The sequence below is a fragment of the Taudactylus pleione genome, unplaced genomic scaffold (assembly GCF_031769625.1).
Source record: "Taudactylus pleione unplaced genomic scaffold, aTauple2 ptg000703l, whole genome shotgun sequence".
NCBI classification, from domain to species: Eukaryota; Metazoa; Chordata; class Amphibia; order Anura; family Myobatrachidae; genus Taudactylus; species Taudactylus pleione.
In genome coordinates, this window is record NW_028285105.1 from 1,305,864 (window position 1) to 1,332,579 (window position 26,716).

The following is a 26,716-nucleotide window of genomic DNA, read 5'->3' on the forward strand; positions in this document are numbered from 1 at the left end:
ATTTTGTGGGATGGGATTATTTCAAATATTATTTCATTTAGTTAAAAGGTTGAGAATGCTGAAGTTAAGGAGAACTTCCTGGCACATAGCCTTTTTCTTCCAATGAAAAGCCATGAATTATTAATTTTCATCCCATTCTTTTTTTTTTTTTTTATTGTTATTATTATTATTATTATTATTATTATTATTTTTAGCAAAACCTTTAGTATGTCTATTTGAATATTTAAAATGTTGGGAAGTTATGTGAACAAGCTCAAAATAAAAGGAAATAAATGGTGCTCGGTAAAGGGGCACACGATAAATGAATGTTAAATCATAATCAATTTTATTATAAGTTGCATAAAAATCATATACACCTGGTACTGTACATATCATGAAAACAAACATGAGCTGGTATAAGAAAGTTGAAAATATGAAGAGATAAACAAAAAAATTGAAAAATAGAAATAAATGGTATGAAGGTAAAAATATAGCTGTGATGGCAAAAAATATATATATAAAGGAGATGGACACAGATTAAAAATATTGCACCACGAACCATATAATAGCGCGAAGAGGTAGCAAGAGTTTGTGAACCCCACAATTAATAATAAGAAAATACAGTCTGTGCACTTATGAGTGCAAGGATCTGCTATCCCCTACCTACGTTGCAGGCAGTGGATAAGGGATGAGAGTCCTCAAACAGAGGCACAGTAAAGAAGTAATGGTCTGTATATGCTGTCAGGGTTCTACTGGCTGCCTGACCTCCTGGTGCAGTGATTGCATTGCAGGACTACAGCATGGGTAAACTGATGAGAGTAATATAGTCGATAGTATCTGATAGTCACTTGTGTGATCATGTAGATTCATTTTGCATTGGGGGTCTCTTGTGTGCACAGGAGCACCCCCCTGGAAAGGCTACAACACGTGTTTCCAAGTTATGTGAACATCCTGAATGTTAAAGAGTAAAATACATTTCTTTTTTTTTCTAATTCACCAAAATATCATTTAATTTTGAATACAACAGAAAAGCACTGGGGGACAATATATTGTTAAAGACATCTGCGATAAAAGCAAAATGAATAGATCCTGTTCTGTGCTTCGGTGTTTTGAAGGCTAGACATTCACCTATCTCTTGGAGATATGCATTGTTTAGAGTAGTGCTCCATGGTTTGAGAACTGGCCATTGACAAACAAAATGCATTGGAAAAAATATGTTTTGCTGAGAGGATCTCTGCTTTGAATATTTATGCTTCGTATCTGCTAATGCTTAAGACTATTTGAATTAAAGAGCAAATCTTTTATATTAGCTGTTGCTGTAAATAGGCTTGCACAGTGATAGTAATATTCCTGAAAATACAAAACTTGATTGACTGCAACATCCAACTTATCCATGGTTGACACCGCGCTGGTACTCCTCATATTAGATATCATTCCTTGTTATTAGAAATATACGGGAAAATTAAAAGATAAGCAGGTCTCTGAACAGGCTATTGACAATTATACTGGTGTCATGGATGCATCCATCATCTATAAGCAACGACTGGTAAAGTATATTCTAAAGAGGGCATCAGGTAGCTGATTAAATTTTCATTTTTTTATGAAAAAAATATCCCTTGTTCAATATTTTAAAATTCCTCTGACTTACCTATTCCCTATTATTGTAACACAAATGCTAAAAAGCTCGGACTGGAGTAATAAAAGAAATGTATATTTCCGGATAGGGATAAAGAACTCAGTGGCATTCCTGCTGAGTAGTACAGTAGAAGCATTAAAATACTTCTCTTTTATTAATCCTATTACAGTTTTATATACAGTTATATATAACTCTCAAGGATATTTGTGTAAAAGTATCCATTAGCTTTATTCTCATTGACCACAAATTAGTCTGCAAGATGGCTCAGAGAGATTTGTGCAGGTTGCAGGACTCCTGAGGCTCTTTATAATCCCTGTTATGTAACAGTCAAACGTCACATATTTTCCATACAGTAGCTTGCCGTTTCCCATCCAGAGGAAAGTGTCCAAGAAAAATAATGGAATGAGAGGATAAGGAAAGTGAGTAAACGTCATACTTCTAGGCTGTGTGGGTGCTGGCCTTTAAGGTGGATGACAGAAATGCTGTATGGTGCTCAGGGGAAGATATCATAGGTGACTAGAGAATGTATGAAGCTTGCGGGCCCCTCGTTTGATTACATTGGGAAACAGCAATTCTAGAAATAGAATTGACACTTGTCAAGTAACTATCCTAACCCTACCCCTAACCCCAACACTCCCCCTAACCCCACTACTTACCATCAAGATACCGGCGCCGGGATTCTGACTGGATGTTTTTGATTCTGGTGCCGGCATCCAGACAGCCAGTATTTCAACTTCATCCCACTTGGGTCAGCGACAGAGCAGTAACATGGCTCAGGCACTGCAGGTGTGATGTGCTGTTAGCACTGCTGGCGCGATGTGTTGGGACATCTGCTGGCTTTAAATGCTGTTGGCCAGTGACGTGCTGTGAGGTCAATGGCTGCGGAGGCACATATGTATAAACACACCGTTTTTATATCAAAATTCTGGAGCATGACAGGGAGTATGATAGGGGAGGGAGAATGACAGGGGAGGCACAGCCTGCCTATCCTGAACACACATACCTTCTGTGCATGGTTGCTAATCCTTAAAAACAATATTTACTGAGAAGTTTTTAAAAATTATTGCACAATGGGACAATGGTAAACCAATTAAAAATGGGTTCCTAAATAGTTCACATTCCCTAAAATTTGCATTATACCAGCAATATTACCATATCTTATACAAGACTCTGAACCCATACACTATTTAAGCGTTTATGTAGTTTGTGTAGGATTAACCATTCACACAATAAGATACCAAAAGTCAGCTCCATGGATATTATATTAGCAATTACCCCCTCAGGAAATTATAATACCAGTGACCTCCATTATTAGGATGCATACCTATATGAATATAAATTAGGGATGTGCAGGCTCGGATAGGTTCGAGTTTGCACGTGGAGTTCGGATTTTTCCCTCCAAAAAAACGGAACTCAGAACGAGGCAAAACGTCATCTTACATGGACGAACATCATCATTCCTGGACTTTGTCCAGGAATGATGATGTTCGTCCATGTAAGATGATGTTTTGCCTCGTTCTGAGTTCCGTTTTTTTGGAGGGAAAAATCCGAACTCCACGTGCAAACTCGAACCTATCCGAGCCTGCACATCCCTAATATAAATATATATATATATATTAGCATGGATCCCACTATATTATGTCACCATTGCCCCTGAGGAAATAATACCACCAGTCCCCCTTTCACATCTCATCTGGAATAATATATTGCCAGTGGAAAATGTAATATATATTTTACATTATCCTTTCTGTTTCATCAGAGGTAGAGGAAATACTACAGTGCCTCTCTCACTGTGAAAGCTCCAATTTCCTGCAAAGTGTAATTGTTTAAACAGTTGTTGGTTTCATTAAAATTGCCAAATACACTTTAGCTAACATGTTTACCAGGGCCGTAGCTAGGGTAGTGCGGCCGGTGCCATCGCACAGGGCACCACAGGTCAGGGGGCGCTGTTTGGGCCTGTCAAATTTCTGTTTATTATTATTCTTGCTTGTAGCTTCCTCTTATTTCATCCCCAGCATCTCCTGGCCTCTCCTATCTCCTCCATGGCCCTTCCCCATGAAGCCATGGCCTTTTTTGGGTGCATTATGTCCCTTTGAAAAATGAGGGAGGCGCCAATGCTCTTTCTGGCACAAGGCACCAAAAATTCTAGTTACGGCTCTGATGTCTACTTCTCAAAGAGGTGGATAATCTTGTGACCATATGAAAACATAGATAGATTTGTAAGTAAAATCTTCGGATGACAGGCACCATTCTGCCACTACCATTTGTTCATTCTGTATTGGCTCTACTGATCAAATTAAATAATCAGATTTAGAATCTGAAAACTCACCAGAATTCTTGGATTTCTATACCAACAGAAAAATAACTTTCATAGAATTAAAATATAACTTTTATAATAAAAGTTATATTTTAATTCTATGAACCAGGTTCTTTTTCTGTACCTTGTATATATAGTTATATAATCTGTGTGTGCCCATTATGAGAATACTTTTTCTGCTTTTGATCTATAATGTTCACATGGCCAGAATGTCGACATTGTGAATGTCAACAGGCAGCATGTTAACAATAGGATTTGCTGTTCAATCTTATTCCTAATTTAACTCTAACCTTAATCTACCCCTATTCCTAACCCTAATTGTAGCTTAAACCTAACCCTTCTGGAACAGTATGTCAACATTCAACATGTCATCATTCACAATATCGACACTGACATAATGTCTACATTGTCAATGTCAAGTGCAAGAATGTCGATACAGAATTTTATGGTTAAGGTTAGGCTTCAGCATTCTGAATGTCATCAAAATGTACCACACCCATTTGAAGTTTGATTTTTTTAAAGAGAAAAGAATACTAATTTTATATTTAAAAATACTACTCAAATAGTGTTTTCAAAAATAATTAAAAATCAATTTAAATGGAAATTGTGCACTGAAACCACGAACATCAAACTGTGAACCTCCAACCTCCAGTGAATGAAAAACATGTGCCATAAATTGCAAACTACAATTTTATATTGGTGTTCAGTGATGATTGTACTGCAGACATGTTTGTGGCCATTGAGCCAACGTAATCCAAGGAAAAAAATTGGAGCATTACGATTGATTAATAATGTAAATAATTTATAAACCACAAAATACTGTATGTGGGGTGCACATACAGTATACATTCATTTCCATATTTAACAAGAAGCAAAACTACATTCTGTTGGTTTTTAAATCTACCATATAAAGCCCTCTGCAAGTTTTTTTGTTTAAAATGTTGAGAAGAGCAAAAAAAAATAGTTCAAAAAAAGTAAAACACAGTGTGTATGTCTCAGATTTAGCAGCAAATTAACTGTAAAGAGTACAGACATGGAAAAAAATGGAAAAAGGATCACAAGAGAAGGCACTTCCCTATGAACTTTATCTTGTGAAATTGCAGTTCTGAGTAACCTATGGGACCTCTTAACAGTAAAATTAGCATAAACATTTATTTATATAGCGCTAGCATACTCTTCTGCGCTTTACAATTGGGCTATTGCTTCAATTGATTTAATTGATTTAACATTCAAAGATTTAATTTGATGCAAACAATATGTGTGTGCTATGGTCAAGTTACTTTAATGCATTCAGGGCCAGCGCTTCCATTAGGCAGCCTTAGGCAGCTGCCTAAGGGCGCCGGGCCCTGATGGGCGGCCGCTGAGGCTGCCTTCCAGAAGGGGCATGGTCTTACCCTCCCGGAAGCCATGTGAGGACACCCGGTGATGGCTGCGCCGAACAACACCCATCCCCTCAGACAAGGCAAGCCGTTAGAACTACCCCCGCCACCCCTGCCTTCACGCAGCTTCTTTGGACCAGAGAGCCGCAGGTGACAAGCTGTAGCCCGCAGCACCTAGTCTGGCTCCAGTAACTCTGCTGCCGGCTGGAGACACACAGAATAGTTTCCTCCCGTGCCAGTGCGGTGTCTCTGGCAATGCTGTCACCCGGCACCTGGCAGTGCTATCTTCCCTTGCTTCTTCCCCCGGAGGTGACTCGGATGAGAGATCAAGAAGCCTCATGTCCCAATAAGTCAACGAGGAGCAGCAGAGCGGGACGCTGGACTATGGTGCAGCCAGACAGCTGGGAGCCTGGGACTTCGGAAGTACTGAGGTAGGTGGCAAAAACTGGTAGGATACGAGAGTGGGGAGTAATTAAATATATTTTAAGATGGGTGAGAGTGAGGGGGGTTCATTAAAAATATAAATGTCTGGGAGGAGGATCATTAAATATATAATGGTTGGGGGTGAGGGGGGTTTATTAAATATGTAATGGTTGGGGGGGTGAGGGGGGTTAATTAAATATATAATGGCTGGGGGTGAGGGGGGTACATTAAATATACAATGGCTGGGGGTGAGGGGGGTTAATTAAATATATAATGGTTGAGGGCGAGGGGGGTTCATTAAATATTTAATAGTTGGGGGTGAGGGGGGTTCGTTAAATATATAATGGCTGGGTGTGAGGGGGTTAATTAAATATCTAATGGTTGGAGGTGAGGGGTGGTCATTAAATATATAATAGTTAGGGGTGAGAGGGGGTTCAATGATTATATAATGGCTGGGGGTGAGGGGCATCATTAAATATAAAGGGTTGGAGGTGAGGGGGATCATTAAATGTAAATGGCTGGGGGTGAGGGGGGTTCAATAAATATGTAATGGCTGTTGGTGAGGGGACTCATTAAATATATAAGGGCTGGGGTTAGGGGGGATCATTTAATACATTAAATATATTGTATAAGGAGTGGGCCATTAATTAAGTTATTTAAAGGCTGAGGAGGGGATCCTTAAATATATTATATTATACAAGGGTGGGAGTGATGTATTGCTGGGAGGTGGAAAGAAACAAAATTATACAATATATTTAAGGGAAGAAGACAATTGGGGGGACATTTATTACACATAATATGATTTGTATATATATATATATATATATATATATATATATATATATATATATAATATGCCTGCAGTGCTGGTAGAACTTGCAGTGCTGCCTCATGGACATGTGGGGGGAGGAGGCGTACAAGCAGAGGACATGGTGCAGAGGGGCCCCCCGAAGGCTTGATCTGGCCCTGCCGCTGTGATGCCGTACAATTCGCACTTTCGAGCGGATATCTGCCGCACCATTAGACATTAGAGCGACCCTATGGTTGCTCAGAATGTCGATGACATATGGCCACCGGTGTCAGTGGAACAGCGTCTTTCGATGCTGTCCCTGACACTAACACGCCCACCAATGTTTTAAATGCGTCCACCTCTGAGCGAGTCAGTCTCTCTCTCTGTCTCTCTCTCTCTCTCTCTCTCTCTCTCTCTCTCTCTCTCTCTCTCTCTCTCTCTCCCTCTCCCTCCCTTCCATAAAATGTGTGTGTGTGGGGGGGAAGTAGGCAGAAGTTTTGCCTACGGTGCCGAAAAACCTTGCACCGGCCCTGAATGCATTATCCCTATTATTATTGTACTGTGAAGTTGAAGAGCCCAATCCATACCTATTTTGAAAAGATTTATGCAGTGCAGGCAGATCTGAAGATATCTTTAACGATTTTGTTTAAATCGTCTAGTGTGTACCAGGGATGTGCACCGACCCCCTGCTTTAGGTTTGGATCTGTATCTCCTTTGTGTTTTGGATCTGGATTTGCCAAAAAAAACAGCTGAGATCACGTAATTTGGCCCTGTTTTTGTTCCTGCAGTATTATTAACCAGTAATTTCCAGTCAATTTTGACCACGTCACAGCTCACAATATTGATTTCATCCAGTTTAATCCAAATGGTTGCAATGAGCTAGTTGGTTGACTAGGCTAAGCGGCAGCAATGGGCGGCACTAACATGGCACAGAGTTTGATAAACCATACGACCATATGACCCCATAGGAATGTTTTCATTAATCAAGAACTACAGTAGGTCAGAGCCCCAGGGAGTTGAATATATTTATGGACTGAAGACAGGGAAAGAACAGAAGAATTGATTTGTTTTTAATTTATTTATTTTAATGTTTTAATTCTTAAGAATATTTCTCAGGGAGGATTAATGTAGGATCAAGTTCTTATGTTCCTGAAATACATCTTTGATCTGGAGGAGGTTTTTTATACAGCTAATAGAAATGTGGTGGCCTTGCTTGTTGAGGTGCTGCTAAATAGTACACACTGTAAACAGACGTTTACTTTGTGCTTAGGGATGTTGTTAGGAATAATGGGACCAAGACTTGCTGTTTATATCAGAGGAAAGCAGCCTGTAGCTCTCCAGCTGATCTACAACTCTCAGCATCCGTGCCTACTGGCAGTTGTTTCTCAACAACAGCTGGCATGCCTCAGGTTACCTCAGCCTACTTTACACACTGTATGTAACATGTAAATATGTATGTATGTGTCCAATTTACACAACTAATTTTTGTATTAAATGTATTTGCACTTTATTGCACACATCCTGGCAGTAAAATGCTCTGTGCTGCTGCTCATATTTCGGGCCTCTCGGATGACACCCACCATCTACATTATCCAGTTATTCAGCTTAGAGTCACCTACATGCAAAGGAGGCAGGTGTTTATTGAGCTTAACTGTTATTTATAATAGCAGCCTATCAATTCACCAGGGTCCTGGGGCAACCAGTTGGAAGGGAGCAATTAATAAAACTTTGAAAATCTACCAAGTTTTGCCCACACTATGATCAAATTGGTGGTTTAGATTTTTTTTTTTTAATGAAAGGGGCATACAGGAGATGCTGTCTGTGGCCATAACAATTTCTGGACATTTTTGGGATGTTAACTGCATGTAGAAGATTTCAGCGGTTGTGGCAGTGCGACTTCAACATGGCACATCAGGAAACAAATGGTTTCATGATCAAGAGGCCTGAGGGAAATGGAGTATGTTATTTAGTTGAAGACAGGGAAAGGAAGGGTTGATTTGTAGTAAATTTATTTTAAGTTTTGGATTCCAAAGCAAATTTATGAAGAAAGAGGGGAGTCATTTACAAAGAAAAGTGACTCATTCACATCAGTCCTTGCCCCAGTTGAGTTCTTTGGTGGTTCCACATTTTTTTTTTTAAATGAAAGGGGCATGAAGGAGGTGCTGTCTGTGGCAGCACACAAAACGGAAGCTCTGAACAGGAAGGGGGAAGAGGGATTTAAAGTCTGTTACTAAACATATGTTATCATTGTGCTTCTATGATTATGCATGGGAAGGCTGGGAGGGGAGGAGTGAGAAGATCTCCAGATACCACCACAAAATAGCCTCTCAATTTGGTGCTTGAGTTGCATCTCACCAAACATAGCTGCTATGATCAAGGAAAGCCAAGTCTACCAGGTTGGTATCTGTAAATCAAGGTTGAAAAATGGCATAATTTAAAAAAATGAAAGGGGCATGGAGGAGATGCTGTTTGTGGTAGCACACAAAACGGAAGCTCTGAACAGGAAGGGGGAAGAGGGATTTAAAGTCTGTTACTAAAAATATCTTATCATTGTGCTTCTATGATTATGCATGGGAAGGCTGGGAGGGGAGGAGTGAGAAGATCTCCCGATACCACCACAAAATAGCCTATCAATTTGGTGCTTGAGTTGCATCTCACCAAAAATGTCAGGCAGCAATGCCCCAAACAGCACATAATGCAAACAACAGAGGTGCAAAATGGAATTGTCATTGGGCCCTTCCACCCATCCTTATGTTGTGTATATATTAAACAGGACATCCACAGTTTAACAAACCAATCACTTTAGTGACTGCCAATTGTGGCTGAAGCCATTGGTTTATGGCGATTGGGCCCCCACAAAACAAGCTACCAATGGGCAGCTGACATTGCTGGCACTGATCTCTCCATGCACAAAATGGCTTTACAGAGGCAAGATGTTGTCGGCATCATCCGATTCCTCACCCTCACCTGTGTGTACATCATCTTCACACAATATTAAGTAATCCCCGCTGGATCCACCAGTACAGGTGCCTCTGTAATTTTTGGACGTAATTGGTGGTAAAGGTCTTCCTCATGGAATTTATAGTTCATTTTGATGGACACATTTTGAGGAAGTAGCTTCCTATGATGATCGTTGACAAGGTTCCCGGCTGTGCTAAAAACTCTTTCTGAGTACACACTGGAGGGTGGGCAGCTCAACTTAAGCAAAGCCAGTTTGTGCGAGTGCCTCCAAATTGCCTTTTTTTCTTGCCAGTAGTCAAACGGACTGTCTGACATGCCTATTTGTATGCTATCATTAAAATAATCCTCAACCATTCTTTGAATGGTGACCGTATCAGATAGAGTCACGGTAGAGGTCTCATCTTTTAGACCCAACCAAATGCCAAAACTTAGTTGTGTTGACTCATCTGCATCACCAGTGGGACTTTTATTATGGAAAGTTTTGTTTTTTCTTGGAAGTCACACTTGCTGGAGAAACTGAAGGAGGAGCCATCGCTTCATCATGTGCCACTTGAGCTATCAATTTGCTTACCAACAGATCTTTGCATCTCTTCAGATCTGAGTCCATTGGGAAGAAAGACACAACATATGACTTAAACCTAGGATCGAGCACGGTCGCCAAAACTTATTGTACCGATTGGAAGGTCCTGACAACCCTTGGATCCTGGCGAAGCAAATAAAGAACTTGATCTACAAGTCCGACATACTTAGCGGAATCGCTTAGTTTCAGCTCCTCCTTCAGTTTCTCAATCTGCTTGTCCAACAGTCTAATTAGGGGAATTATCTGACTCAAGCTGGCAGTGTCTGAACTCACATCACAGGTGACTACTTTGAAGGGTTCAGCACTTTGCACAACACGGAAAGTATTTTCCACTGAGCTTGAGTAAGGTAAATTCCCCTCCTCTTCCTATGTCATAGTTTGTTGTGTAGCTTTGGATGGCTTTTTGCTGTTCCTCCATCTGCTGAAGCATATAAAGGGTGGAGTTCCACCTTGTAACTACCTCTTACTTCAGCTGGTGGCAGGGCACATTCAACATTTCTTGCAGGTGGTGCAATCTTCTACATGCACCTGCTGAATGGTGAAAATGTCCTGAAATTTTTCAGTGCACAGAGAGAATCTCCTGCATGGCCCTGTCGTTTAAAAAAAAAAATTTGCACCACCAACTTCATTGTGTGAGCAAAACATGGGACATGTTGGAATTTGCCCAGCTGCATAGCTTTCACAATATTGCTGCCATTGTCAGAAATAATAAATCCCGAGGAGAGTCCAAATGGGGTAAGCCATTTTGCATTGACTTTCCTGAGTTTTTCTAAAAGGTTCAGATTGAGACATCTCCCCAGAGTTGCAATTGAAGATGATATTACTCACCAGAGATTGCAGTGTTTTCTCTCTGCAAATCTCTCCCGAGCTAGCAGCCTGCACATATCAGTGTGTTAAGACCTGTAAAAGATGAGTTAAATGTTATAAAAAAAAATTACATTGGGTCTTCCCCCCCTAAAGCTTTACCAGCCCTGGACTTGCCAGTCAGTCCTGGTACCTAAAATTACGGGGAACAAAACGAGTTGGGTTCCACTGTAAATTAGGTACCAGCACCAGGATGCAGGGTCAGTCCTGGTTTTAATTATAGGGGGAAAAAAATTGTGTAGTGGTACCCCTATAATTAAAACCAGCACCAGACCCTTTCTAGCGGGTTGCTTATGCCACAGCCAGGGGAGCCCTTTCACCGGGCCTCCCAGCCGCAGCATCAGTCCTGACCGCTAGTCAGCCCAGGCCAGGGATCCCTGGGGAGTTGGGGACCCCCCAATAAAGGGGTCCCCCTCTCCAGGGCTTGCCTGGCCTAGGCTGATAGCCCGGGGCTATCCCCGCCACCCCGGGGCAGTGGGTTGATAGTGTATGTAGTGTGTAAAAATTAGAATTATCAACATTGTCTTTACAGTGCAACTACAGGTCCCAGCAAGCCTCCCCTGCATGCTGGGACTTGGAGAACCAAAAGTACCAGCATGCAGGGCATTAATGGCCCGCTGATACCTGTAGGTCACCTGTAAAGAAATGTGTAAAAAACACAACACCACCGTGAAAGTATAGTTTTATTACATTTATTATCCCTGAGTTTACTGCTCTTTGGTTCAGTTTGATTGATTTTAAATCCTCTGCCTCATATACAGCCCTCATTCCACATTCTTAATTTCTAGATATTTCTGTTGTCTTGTTTTAGCTATCAGTCCATACAGTGTCTCTTTGCACTCTCCCCCCCATTGTCCCACCCAATCTTTCTCCTTAACTTCCTCTTTCTGTTATTTCTTTTCACCCCTCCCCCCTTTTATTATTTCTGTGATTATTTTATAGTGAAATACGCTGCACTTTAGACTTTACTAAATTATTTCTGTTTTGGCATTTGTCTTTTATATTCTTAAATATGGATCTGTATTATTGTGTTTTTTCTGTGCAGTACTATGTTTTGTACTGATTTTTTGTTACAAAAATCTGTCTTTGTTTTGAAAATAAAGAATTTATAAAAAAAAAACAGTTAGTTAGTGGCCTCAAGCGTAAGATCTATGATTTAAGGCAGGGGTAGCCAACCCTGAGAGCTACCAACAGTGCATGTTTTCCAGGTCTCCAGTGCTTCCAAAAACAATTGATTTAAATAATCCTTTGGATTAGCGGAAGTAAAGGCATTTCCCAACCTGTAAAGGGACACTAAAAAAAATAAAGTTAGTGGCCTTCAAACTGCCGTTGTTCCCCCTGTTCACTTAACCATATTACTTAGATATGTGAACAAGCGGAACAGAGCATTAAATGCAACATTTCAGTTTAAGGTTTACATTTTAAGTTGTGTCTTTCTTGGGAATTATTGAGCACCATGCCTGCTTGCTGGGAGTGGATTTTCATCCAAGAAGGATGAAACGGACACAGATCTGAAGAGAAAGAGATACATGTAAGTAACTACTGGCAGGAAAAATAGGCAATTTGGGGGTAATTTTAGTTTTACTAAAGTTTCTAAAAATAAAAGTGTTCATGTTGCCCATAGCAACAAATCAGATTGTAGTTATCATTTCTCTATTGCATTCTACAAAATGATAGACAGGATCTAATTGGTTGCTATGGGCAAGATGAACACTTTTCATATTTAGAAACTTTAGTAAATAAATATACCCCTTGGAGGCCCTTACACAAAAAACTGCCTTTTCTTTACTTGAGCTGCCCACCTTCCAGTGTGTACTCAGAAAGAGTTTTCAGCACAGCCAGGAACCTTGTCATGATCGGCCTGAGACTACTTCCCCAAAATGTGGAAAAGATGATGTCCATCAAAATGAAATACAAATTCTACAAGAAAGACCTTTACCGTCAATTACGTGCCAAAATTACAGAGGCACCTGTAATGGTGGGGTCCAGCGGGGACAAATTAATATTGTGTGAAGAAGATGATGTATACATCAAACCAGATTATACCATCACCCAAGCCTATATCGTCATCCTATCCTATGTTGTGTATAAATTACAGCTGTGCTCCCTTTTAGATTGGGGATTCATTGTCCACTAAAGTGGATGTGAGCTCCATTTTTAGTCCACATCATCATCACACCCCCTACACATCTTCTGACCTGGGCTACAGGAGAAGCAGCTGTTTTAGCTGCTTTATTCCATTTTGAAATCCATATCCTCTATTTTCACCTTTGAAAATGTTTATGCAAATCTCAGCAGAGGCGTTTGTGATGCCATGGCTAACGCGCGCACACACACACACACACACAGAAAAAAAACACATTGATTGATTGAATACATTTTTGGGGGGCACTTGCGAGAGCACCTGAATGAGGCAGCAGCCTCTTGATAAATGACACAGGCAGCACAGCACCCCTGCACACCTACACCGTTGATAGGTGTGGCTAACATGCACACAAGAAAATGTTTTTTTTGGGGGGCAGCAGCCCCTTGACATACAGCAGCACAGCACCCCTGCACACCTATGCAGATGAAAGGTGTGGCTAACATGCACACAATTTTTATTTTTATTTTTTTTTTTTAACACTGGGGTGAATCTCTGAAAGAGGCAGCAGCCCCTTAACAGACAGCAGCACAGCACCCCTGTGCTGATGACAAGTGTGGCTAACACACAAAAAAAATTATTTATTTTTTTCACACTGAGGGTAGGTGAATAGCACCCCTGCACCCCCTGGACAACAGAGCATTACAGCCAGCCAGCCCCTATGGACAGGACAACAGCCAGCCCCTATGGACAGGACAACAGCCAGCCACCCTCTATGGACAGGACAACAGCCAGCCCCTCCATAGACAACAGCCAGCCCTTATGGACAGGACAACAGTCAGCCCTTATGGACAGGACAACAGCCAGCCCCTATATCAGTGGTCGGGGAACAGGGGTAAATTACCCCACATGAAGTAAAAATTAAATTCCTGGGGGTAATGGACGGACAACCGGGCATGCATATGAATCATTCTATAATATAGAATGATTCATATGCATGCCTGGAGGCTCTAAGCTGGGCGCTGGACGCCCGTTGAGATGTTATTACCAGCGGACGCCTGGCTCCTTCTCTTCTGAACTCCAGCTTCTGCCTCTCTCCATGCGCACTATGGGAGAGACGTCAGGACGGCGGCGAATGCAGGAACGGGGATTAAGGTAAGTGTTTTTTTTTGTACAAGCGGCACTACAGGGGCATTATATGGGGGCACTACTACAGGGGCACCTTATGGGGGCACTACTACAGGGGCATTATATGGGGCACTACTACAGGGGCATTATATGGGGGCACTACTACAGGGGCATAACTATGGGGGCACTACTACAGGGGCATTATATGGGGGCACTACTACAGGGGCATAACTATGGAAGCACTACTACAGGGGCATTATATGGGGGCACTACTATATGATTTCCTTCCTTTCAAATCAAGGGGGTAACGTTAGCGTATCTAAATATATTTTGGGGTAAAAGGCAGAAAAGTTCCCTGAACCCTGCCCTATATGGAGAACAGTAGCCAGCCCCTATGCACAGCATCAGCGTGGAACAACAGCACAGATCCCAGCTCCCTCCCTCTTCACTCTCCACAGCTGGAATGAAAAAATGGCGGCGATCACAGGACCTTTAAAGAATCCAAAACCAGCGAGAATCCGACAGTGGGATGATGATGTTTTGCCTTGTTTTCAGATCCGAGTCAGGCGGGAAAACCCGGGCCGACTCGGATCTGCCTCGGATCCCCGTAGTTCGGGTGGGTTCGGTTCTCAGGGAACCAAACCCCCTCATCCCTAATATAAACTAGGTGAGGTGGAACTACATTTCTCAGTATGCTGAATATACAGTATGAGTGAGTAAAAGGCTATCATAGCAAGGACATTTAACTAGGTTTGTTTTTACTGGTTTATATATACTGAATATAGCTTACTCTGGTGGAAAGACACATCCAGAGAGCACAATTATCCAGTATATACAAATCAGTGAATAAAGAAAATAATTGTTTAAACAATTTGGGCAGGATTGCGATACATCCCATCCCTATTTCCATGCATACTGGGGGAGGGGGACGGACGCATAACTGCGGGAGGACAGAGAGAGATCCTTCAAATCCATCTTCGGGGACTTTCTAGCATAATATGCCCATAGGTTTCTATAGGCAACACCATCTGTAGATGGAGTTGCATGTCAGACTCAAGCTACGGAAAGTTACGCTTTCCAGAGCTTGATGCATGCGGGCACATTGCAGTCCCATAGAATTCTATGGGGCTTGCTGTGCCGCAGGTCCATAGCAGATATCTCTTATATCTTCTGCAGACCTTTTTAATACTATGCAATCCATATGTATAGGTCTAATACTAATGCTGATTCATATGCCCATTTACTAGCACAAAATATGTAAATTTGCATTCCACCTACATTCATCTAATGTGACTGCAATAATAATCTTTATCATCGGCACTTACATCTAGCCCACACTGGGTGCAAAAGATGCGTCACACTCATGCCTCCAAATAGCACGGAAATCTGGCTACATGCCCACAGCAATGCCAAGAAGCGGATGTCTTGCGTGCACTCACAAAGTAGCCACCCAATTGACACCAACAAACACCCTTGTAACAGACAAATTAGTCCATTTACTAAGGGTAGATAAAGACAGAAAAAATCACTGTATATATTGCTTCACAATATGCACTAAAAGGTTTTCTCTGTCTTTTCCCCTGAACCTACCACTGGAGGGTGGTAGGTTCAGGGGAAATTTGAGGAAAAATTACTTCACAGAAAGGGTAGTGGACAAGTGGAATAGCCGCCCATCAGAGGTGGTAGAGGCTAAGACAGTAGAGCAATTTAAACATGCATGGGATAGACATAAGGATTTCGTTCAGAAGAAGTAAGGATCAATAAGGATTGAGGTAATATATGTTTAAAAATGGGGCAGACTAGATTGGCCAAGTGGTTCTTATCTGCCATCAAATTCTATGTTTCTGCCTGCTAGAGCTATGAGCAGACGAGAATATCACACTGCAGTAGGCACCTATGGCAACGCTAAGTGACCCAGGCGTTAATAAGGAGAGATGCCACTAACCATCAGCTGTCTTCTCCAGCACCGGCTTATGGTGCGTACACACTGGGCGATAAAGTGGACGACTGAACGATAACGATATCGTTATCGTTCAGTCGTCCACTTTATCGTCCATTTTTAACCCCAAAAAGATGTAAACGATGACGACGACGCGCATTCCCGCGGGTCGTTCGTCATTATCGTTCATCGGGCTGACATGCAGGCCAACCTGACGATCTCGTCAGGTTGCTGCATGTCAGGGAATGGGGGAGAGAGCCCGGCGCTGAACGATATCGTTAATGATATCGTTCAGCGGCTGTGCTCAATGTCATGAACGACATTGAGCACAGCCTGCCGGGGACAACACTACACGATATCGCATAGGGAGCATATCGTGTAGTGTGTACCCACCATGAGTCACCTCCAGCTGCCGTTATCTGTCTCTCCTCATGTGAAAAAGCTGGAATGATCTCGCTGTCATTTTGGCCAGGTGTCAATAAAGTTTTGAAAAAACTCTCTCTGCTGCAGCTGCAAAGGACAGTGGAGAGGTGAGAGCACAGTGCAGTCAGTACAAAATGTGTCTCTGCTGTCACCGCTGAGGGGGGACTTAACATTCACTCTCCTCTATTTTTAGGAAAATCTGCGATAGCCGCCTTCTGATTCACAACGTTACCAGGCGAAGCAGGAACGGCTTTTTCTCCACAGTAAGTAGAGTATTAGTACATGGAAACCAAAGAGAACTGGCTTCCATTAAGGTAAGTACAGTATGTATAAGTATGTATGTTGCAGTACATGTTTACTAAAAATTGCTCAACACGTCCACAACCTAACTGCTGGAGGCATATGGCCAACATAGCATCAGTCCCTTTAGTGGTTGGACCTCAGATGGAATGCCATGGGGCAAGGTTTTTAGGTGCCCACCACTGCACAAATCGAGGCCCCCGGCACCTCCGAATATGTAAATGAGGCACTGTGATTTCAAATCATTAAAACTATGTGAAAACTTTAACTTGGCATTTTATTTATTAATCTTGATAACTGGCACAGTGCCTCATATATGTATACTGTACATGAAAGGGACACAAATAAAATACATTTATTCACAGCTGTGTCACTTTTAGATCTACCGTATAAAACTGTTTAGCGTTATTGTATTTATGGTAAATAAGTTGACATTTTATCTTTTGTTTAATGCAACATGATGCTCTTTGTTTTATTATTTGTATGTTCTCTTTGTTTATTGTTCATATTTGTATCATAATTTGAATGAAATGTATGTACTTGAGGGAGTAGCAATCATTCATTCATTTCACACCACATTTTTACGTCTGCATTTGGATAGCAGTCACTGGATCTGCATGCCAAGTTATAAAATATATTTTTTTTCTAAAAAAGCATCTGGATATTTGGCAGTCTTTTAATCTAATCTAATTTCATTGGTGGCTTTGAGCATGCCTTCACATCTGTCGGTGGTCGGGCTACTGATGAACAATATTTTCTGGGCAGTCTTTGTTGATGCAATATTTCTTTGGCAGAATTCAAGAGAAGTCAAGAGAGGTTTGACATTTTTATGTTATTTCTTATCTGAAATTGCTCTCTCTAAAACTTTTTAGATCCTTTTAAATCTGAATCAATCTTCGTATGGGAATGATTTGAAACATTCTTGCTCTGCGTGATTGTGGGAGAAATTGGGTGCTGTGGATTGAACTAGATCAATTCTGCTATATTAAGCTCCACTACCAATCATTATACAGTGTTCAATTTGCATTGTGGTTCGATTTTCGCAATTCCAACATAACGTATATGTCTTCTGTAACATGCAACAGACTGCATTAGCCCAGTCTATGATCTGTTAAAATTACAGATGTGGCTATCAGACAGTTTAAATCCCACTAAGTCTTGCTATGGTGTTTATATGCGTGTTGGAATCTCTAAACATGAGAGTACCGCAAGCAGCAGTTTACTTTTAACTTCATCTGAACTTTAATGAAGAATATGTTGGTAGCATCTAGCTATCAAAGGGTGGATGCTAGCAAATCAAACAATGCAATAAAAAATAACCACAAAGGAAACAACCAATAATACATGTTTTTCTTGCTGTGGCCTTACTGTACATACGTGTCATGTTATACATACGCAGTGGTTAAAGTAGACGTTTACAAGTGGCGGTACGGTAAAGATAGGTTATATTTTTACAAGCAGTAGTAGAAGTCGAGGTATGATACTGTATAACCTCATATACCAAACCACTGCAACCCCCAGTGCATACAACTACATCCCATACAATGAAGTGACTCATAGCAAGTTAATTATGCCACCCAGAGGTTTTACAAATATCGTCTACACAACCCCCCCAAATACAACTTTTATAACAAACTAAACTACCTTGCAAAATAAATTACATATGTAACCTGAAAAAAACACTCAGAGACAATTAATGGCAGTAAAGGTCACAGCTTTTATTATCCATTTTTGTTTTTAATCTTAGACAGGATGGCAGGTAGACAGCGTATACCCTTGGCACCAGATTCCCATATTAAATAGAGTGTGAACCCTGGCATAACCATAATGGGGAGAATGACCTGTTCTTTATGAGATGGTGACCAGGTCCCCCCTTAAGGTAGTGACTAACTCACCACATCTGAGGTCCTACCTCAACTAACGCTTGCGCCCAAAATGGCTGCCGAAGAGCACTTCCTTCCAGCCAATGCCAAGTTCTAAGAATGGTAGCCTGCCACCTGCCAGTGACTGCTAGAAAGCCAATCACTGAAACTAAATCAATTGTATAATAAATTAATTAATCTAGGCCCTTTATGAGAGGAGAACCGCATTAGGTCTATAGAATTCTAACTCCTCATACCTTGCTTTATCATCTGGCCACCTATACCCACCACAAAATGAGAAACTCTGGCATTAACATTCCTCCTAACCTTTCCTAATGCTGCCACATTCTGTAAACCCCTAAAAAATGTCTAGTCACCACCTCTGACTATACCACATTTACGTGCGACGAGTGTTCTAAAATTATGTTAAAAAAATCCACATTAATGACATGGATAACCACACGATCAAACTCCGTGGTGGATTTTACCTAGGGGCTGCAGTCCTACAGTCCCCCCAGTAAATCCACCAACCACCGGGTGACTGCCTATAAGTGGCTTTCCATTTAGTTTTTTTCATCCCCTGAGACTGCCAGTCTGGACAGCGATAGCTGCTATTAGGGCAGCCCTAACTGGCTTCTAGGGGGAGAAAAAGGGAAAGGAAGAAAAATGGGATATTTGAAGGGACAAAGAGGTAAAAGGATACGTTCTGAATGTCAGCATGTTCTGAATGTCAACAGATTACATTTTGACATCCACAATGTTCAAAATGTCAACAGTAACAATGTAAACACATGCAATTAGGATTAGGGCTATGCTACAATTAAAGTTTGGATGCAGTTAGGGTTATGTTGCAATTAGGGATAGGGTTAATTATAAGCTAAAATAGTTCTGTCAACATTCTGGCTGCCAACATTCACAATGCAATGTCATTGAAAATGTTGACATATTGGATGTGGACATTCTGCATGTTAGTATATCATACCCAACCCCTAATAACATGTTCTTGTATCGATGCTATACCTTTGGTGGAGATTACTATCTGGATGCAGATTTGGCTGAATAGCAAAGTTGAATAACGCAGAATATTCCACCAGACGTTAGCCAATGGAGTGAATAGCAAGGAAAGGTGATAACTTTGTAGACACAGCAATACTGGCCACCTTCAACTGAGCCAGGAATGGACGCTTAGCACTTGGAAACCTGCTGGACTGGCTCGAGGCACATTCCATACGTGTGGCTGCACAAGGGCGCCAGGATCCGGCTCAGAAAGAACCTCGCCCTCCACCCTGACCCACCCACTGGAATTTTTAGTATAAGCTCAGAGGGAGGGAGCAGGTATGGAGTGGGGAGGGAAGGGGCGGAGGGGGAGCACTGGATGGCGCTGGGTGCCGAATAACCTAGCACCGGCCCCTGGAAGCCAGACTGTATGCAGGAGCAAAGACAGCCAGCCGTGAGCTGGACCAGAACACAGCTAGGGCCTGTCAGGTCAACTTAATTAAAATCAAGCTCTAACATGCAGGGTAATACAGCACACCTGCATTTCAGGTCAGTGTGACTGAAAGCACACACATGAAAAGTTACTGACTGACACTGATAGCAAAGCAGAATCCTAACACTTTCTACATAACACCATTAAATAAAAAGACTTCCACTCACATTTATTCCTATGTACCGGTTTCCTTGTATACGAACATTTTATCAAAGATTTTTATATGATAGACACGGCATATGAAGATTAGGTTTCACTATACACCTGGGCTTATATACAACACATATATACTCAACAGAGTCCAATTGTTATTGTTTTATTTTGTAGTTTATTTGACTTAATGCCAGTAGATTATATAAGCGTCCATAGTTTTAAAACACCCACAAGTTTTAGAACTCTGCCAGACCTAAGCGCTGTGTCCACTTCTCTGGTGTGTAACTATTAATTCCAGGCCCTTTATGGTGGTGGTCAACTAGCAGCAGTGATAGATAACTAGCACCTGAAACATTTCACTATACTGTAATTTTTGCTATTTAATCCAACTAAGCATGTTTGACTTGAATATACAACCATGTTTTAAAATATTAGTTATCCAGCCTCATGCATGAGGTGCCACATTAATCCACATTTGATAAAAGTTAATTAAAGCATGTGGATTCAATTTAGAGGATCTATGTAAAACCTGATGTTTACGCACATCTCCGATGTTTTTAAATCTAAACGTGCAGAAGCCAGAATGCGCTATAAGAGATCTGGGGCTGCGATGTCACTCGCAGTGCCCCATACACCGCAGCGTGATTCACATGCTGCTGGCGCTTGGGGATGATAACAAGAAGCGGGCGCATGTCATCCCCTTTTTCTGGGCATGCTGAAGCCAGTAGCTGCATCCTTCAATGGCTAAATTGGACATCCTGAGTAACCTGAGGGTTATTCAGATGTCCGATGCTCATGCAGTTAATCCGATGTTGTGTCCGTGGATGCCGCTGTGGACAAGAGAAGCCGACAGGCATCTTCTAACTCAGCTTTTGCATATATTAGCACTGTTGTTGCGTACATAGACGCAGTCAGGGGCTGGCTGGCAACTTTTAGCTTGGGGGGCAAATGCATGCAGGCGGCCCTGGCAGAGGAGTAGCATGTAGCCAAGGAGCCCGAAGAATGTGCATGCTGCGGCGCCCCCCCCCCTCAAGTGTTCCAGGGAGGAGACGGGTCCATATGGGATTAATGTAAGGTGAAAATAACGATTAGGGGCTGCCCCCTGTCGTAGTTCCCATATGCAGTGCCCCCGTGTGCCACAGGAAAGAACACCCTTATGCAGGCCTCCAGTAGTGCCCCCAGTAGTGATCCCCCCTATGCAGTGCCCCTTGTGCCCCCAGTAGTAAGCCCCTTATATAGTGCCCCCAGTAGTGATCCCCCCTATGCAGTGCCCCTTGTGCCCCCAGTAGTAAGCCCTTTATATAGTGCCCCCAGTAGTGGTCCCCCCTGTGCAGTGCCCCTTGTGCCCCCAGTAGTAAGCCCCTTATACAGTGCCCCTAATAGTGGTGCCCCCAGTAGCAGTCCACCCCCCATGCAGTGCCCCCAATAGTGGTAACCTTTATGCAATACCCCTTAAATTGTGGCCCCAGTTGTAGTCTCCCCCCTATGCAGTACCCCCAGTATTGCCCTTTATATAGAGCCCCCAGCAGTGGCCCCTCGATGCAGTGCCCCCAGTAGTAGTCCCCTCCCCCTATGTAGTGCCCCTAGTAGTAGTCCCCTCCCCCCTATGCAGTGCCCCTAGTAGTAGTCCCCTCCCCTTGTAGTGCCCCCAGTAGTAGTAGTAGTCCCCCCTTGTAGTTCCCCCAGTAGTAGTAGCTCCCCCTTGTAGTGCCCCCAGTAGTAGTAGTGCCCCCAGTAGTAGTCCCCCCCCATTGTAGTGCTCCCAGTAGTAGTAGTCCCCCCCTTGTAGTGCCCCCAGTAGTAGCCCCCCTTTGTAGTGCCCCCAGTAGTAGCCCCCCTTTGTAGTGCCCCTAGTAGTAGTAGTAGTCCCCCCCTTTGTAGTGCCCCCATTAGTAGTCTCCCCCCTTTGTAGTGCCCCCATTAGTAGTAGTCCCCCCCCTTGTAGTGCCCCCAGTAGTAGTCCCCCCTTGTAGTGTCCCCAATAGTAGTAGTCCCCCACCCCCCTTGTAGTGCCCCCTGTAGTAGTAGTCCCCAGTAGTAGTAGTCCCCCATCCCCCTTGTAGTGCCCCCAGTAGTAGTAGTCCCCCCCTTTGTAGTGCCCCCAGTAGTAGTAGTCCCCACTTGTAGTGTCCCCAGTAGTAGTAGTCCCCTACTTGTAGTGCCCCCAGTAGTAGTAGTCCCCCATACCCCTTGTAGTGCCCCCAGTAGTAGTAGTCCCCCCCTTTGTAGTGCCCCCAGTAGTGCCAGACCACCCCCCCCAGTAGACACACGTAATCTAAAAAACAAAAAAAACACTTACCTGAATCCCCGCTCCCGCCGTCGCCATCTGCTCCTCCGTCTGTCCTTCCCGGGCCGCTCTGCATTATGGGAGAGACGTCATATGACGTCATGACGCCTCTCCCATTGCCCACTGTGGGAGCCGGAAGATGGAGCGGCTCCTGCAGTGGGCGCAGCAGCAACTAATGAGAGTCTGACAGACTCTCATTGGCTGCTGATCAAAACAAACACACAGCTGCCGGAGCCGGCGGCTGTGTGTTTGCCACTTGTGTAGTGCTGTCCGAACTCCAGGGGTCATTCAGACCCGCTCGCGAGCGCAGGACGCTCGCAAGCGGGTCGATGTTCCCCCCACTGCGCATGCGCACGATGGAGGGAGCTCCGTCATGAGCATGCGCGAGACCCGGACAGCGACAGCCAAGCTGTCGCTCCGGGTCTCGCACCAAAGGGGGCGTGCTGTCGATGGTGACTGACAGCACGCCCCCTTTGGTGGGCGTGCCGGGGGCGTGGCTGCCAGACGGAGGCTTCCCATGGGAACGCCTACCGTCTGAAGCCGGCCCCACTGACATCACTAGTGATGTCAGTGGGAGTGATTTTGGCTCTGATAGAGCCAAAATCACTCCAGGGCTTGCGGCAGCGAGACCCTACCGCAGGGTCTCCGTCGCAAGCACGATGGTTCGCGACCATCATCATGGACGCTCGCATAGCTGTGGGTTACCACCCACAGCTTATGCGAGCGTCCAGGAGGACGCTCCAAATTTTACTAAGACGGCCCTGATTCAGAGTGAGCTTTCTGGTCAGAGCGTTCGGCTCTGAATCAGGCCCTCCGTCCGGTCAGCGCTACACATGCGGTGCAGTCTGTGTCACAGTGACACAGACTGCACCGCGGCCCGCATGACGCTGCGGCCCGGGGGGCACATGGCATCCTGCCCCCCGGCCCAGCCCGCCACTGGACGCAGTGGCGGTGCTAACTGCGTCCATCTCTAATCAGACCCTCAGACAGTAGGCATGCAGATTGGTGCACCATAAATGGTATTGCTCAATTCTAGATGACATTGCTAAATATCTCCATTCCATAAAAGGCAACCTGTGTAGGAGAACAGTGAGCAATGCCCTGTTTTTTTCCATGCAATTCAAGTCATATAACATCATGTAATAGATAAACAAGTAGAGTAATAATCTAAAAAAAAAATGGGATCACAATTTTCCTGTTTCACATTTTGTAAACCACCAGCAAATAAAAGTCCCAGGAATATTACAAACATCTGAAAGCAATAATACTTATATATTTTCTTTCTATTGTTTGACAGGACAAATGGATGAAGCGCGAGCTGTAAAAGAAAAGCCATTTTGCTGATGTGAGGTCAGAGAAAGTAACAGATAGGAGAGTGCTAGACAGCTATAAACCACATGCTCTTTTTATTCTGCTTAGAGAAAATCACTGTACATACATTACTAACAGTCTGATTATGATTTGACATACATGTTATTATTTAATGTACAGAAATGAAACTAGTCACATCTTGTTCTTTCTTTGTTCTTGGTCTACATATCTTTGCATGTTACATTTGGTTGTTAGCGATGAGAACTGCAGGATGTTCTTACGCTGCTTTTCCCTGTGCGATGACAGTAAATAAGGTACACACTGAAATGGTTGTTTATTTTTTCAGCTGCTCAGATGTTGTTTGCTTTGGAGGTGAAAAAATGGTATGTTGTAGAGTAGTAGATTGATGAGCACCACTCTTGATGTGTAGTGGGCCAAGCAAGGTTTGTTATGATCTTTGAGTCTTGTATTGTCACCAAGAGTAAATTGATATGCAGACAATTATGTACCTGATCAGATGCACATGGCCAGATGGAAACCTTTTCAACAAATGACATAGAAGTGAAGCATAATATTAAATATTTATAAAAACCTAAAATGTAGGCAATGGGGAGAGCCAGGCTGGGGCCATGATATGTTAAGGAAGATGACATAATAAAATCCACATTCTTATTTTGCTGTATTGTATTGATGGGTCTCCATTCAGTCATTCTGACTAGCCACTGTTTAGCTAACATCCTGTGCTGTAATATAAATGTATGGGGACGATTCAATTAGCTGGAGCCTCATGGAAAGTGTGGCTGTGCGCACTTCTGAATATTACGGTAAGTAAAACATTGCTTATCTTTGCTTACTCTTATGTGCACTTGCCAGTAAATGTAAGGAACTTTATACCTGCAAAATGCCCAAGAGTATCATTGTACGAAATTCACTGATTCGTCCCCTATATGTCTATTGTACCGGAAAGCACAGCACTGAGGACGCTTTGAGTGGCTGCACAAATGGCAGGGTGCATGCCTGTAGCATCCAAGGGCACTCTGCTAATACCAGGCATCCTGCTAGCCAGAAGCAAGGACCATGGGGCAGCGACGGTGCCAGCCGCAGAGCTCTGAGCCCTGTACGGTTCACACTGCCCTAGTTATGGCCCTGATTGTGCCTTTGCCATTACCAGCTTGTTTCATAGTTAAACACAAGTCTGTTTTGCAGATGGATCTTGTTAGCTGTAGCCAAGCATACAGGAGATTCAGAGTGGTACATAGCTCACTTATATCTCCACTTACAACTGAAGAAGCATAACTGGGTTATGGGGCATTCTCACATCAGCTAAGCTAAGCGAGGGCATGCCAACTGAATTGCGGCATTGCAGTATGTAGATCTCCATTTAATTTTGAATGGATCATTTGTACCAAAAACAGGGCTTGTGCAAGTATGCACTGAGGGCCTGAGTAATCACGGATCGCAATTTCAGAAGAGTACGCAGATTAGCCGTACTGCAGTGCGTACGTGCAGGTCAGAATTGCGATCGCACTGCGATCACGTGCGCGGATACAAAGCCATCGCAGAGTGAGTGATGGGACATAAGCGTTTGGGGGTGGTGATGGGGAGAGTGGTCAGAGAAACGCAGGCGTGTGTGTCCGTTTGAATGTCGTTGCATGGGCATGCGTAAATTAACCACTGCAACAGCATACACAGCTACTTTGTGTGACTAGACTTGCAATTTTTTAGACAGGTCAGGGCTGCTGTAATTCTGCAAGATGGTCTGATGTTACTCAAAGTATACGCAGGATTGCCAGGTCTTACGGATGTGAGAAAGCGGTAGTGGGCGTTTCTATGCTGGCTGAGCAGTTGCAAACATTAGTATATTTTCGCAGCAGACCTGCGTGCGTAATCACAGCTGCGATCGCAATACCGATCCATAATTAATCCGGCCCTAATAACGATGATAGCTATGAAACCAAGCACATGCATAGGGATAATGTGGTCACAAAGATGCAACCCACTGTGCATATGAGAATATTATTAAATATTAAATGTTAGTCTAGAGAAAAGGACACCAACCTCATTTTTTTTTCTTTTAACTGTGCCTCGTACAACGGATGTTGCATAGATTTATGCTATTTCTGCAGGCTACAAATAAACGAGGAGTTTATCACCTCTATGTCCTCTCTTGGTCATCATTCTGGACTTTTTCACGTCTAAGCCTGCCCCCACCCTCAGTGATATCACACATATACTTTACCATGAGGCGGCGCTCCTAATCTATTTTAAGGATGAAATAGGTTACTTTGCAAATGACAATCAGCAAGCATCAGCAATGCCACATGTGAAGACAATTTTAATTTTACCTATTTAGTCCTATTGAGTAAATTAGGCTTATATGGTGTTGTTTCCATTGTATTGACTGCCCTTATCTTCCCAGCTTATCCTTCTTTTTATCCAGCACTGTCATAAATCTAAAACCAGTTTTGCATCTGTACTTGTCTTTAGATCCAGTCTACATCTCTTTCCCTGGCAGAAATATTTTGAGAATGAATTATTGCTGATCACAGCAAAGCAAATTTGGTTGGATTTCTGTCTATAGCCAAACCTTAATTAGATTGACAGCAGTGGGAAGCAATGTCTGAATTGTGTACTGACTGGTAATCTCTTCATGCAACATTATACAACATCTTACAACAAAAATATTGTTACTACATTATATATACATTGTAAAATATTACACTTGATTAATTAAAAAGTTTGTTGAATAAAGTCTTCTTTAGATCTTTACATCAATCCTTCATGTATGTTTACAACAGTATTCTCATTCACA

At 42.9% G+C, this 26,716-nt stretch overlaps 1 long non-coding RNA gene across 1 annotated transcript; it reads left to right on the forward strand.

The window, feature by feature from the left end:
• The first annotated feature begins 5,354 nt into the window (after positions 1–5,354).
• LOC148477635 (uncharacterized) lies at positions 5,355–26,562 on the forward strand. Its single transcript, XR_015872490.1, has 4 exons — positions 5,355–5,742; positions 16,696–16,765; positions 23,891–23,943; positions 26,392–26,562. It is a non-coding gene; the product is annotated as an uncharacterized LOC148477635 (long non-coding RNA).
• The last annotated feature ends 154 nt before the right edge of the window (positions 26,563–26,716 follow it).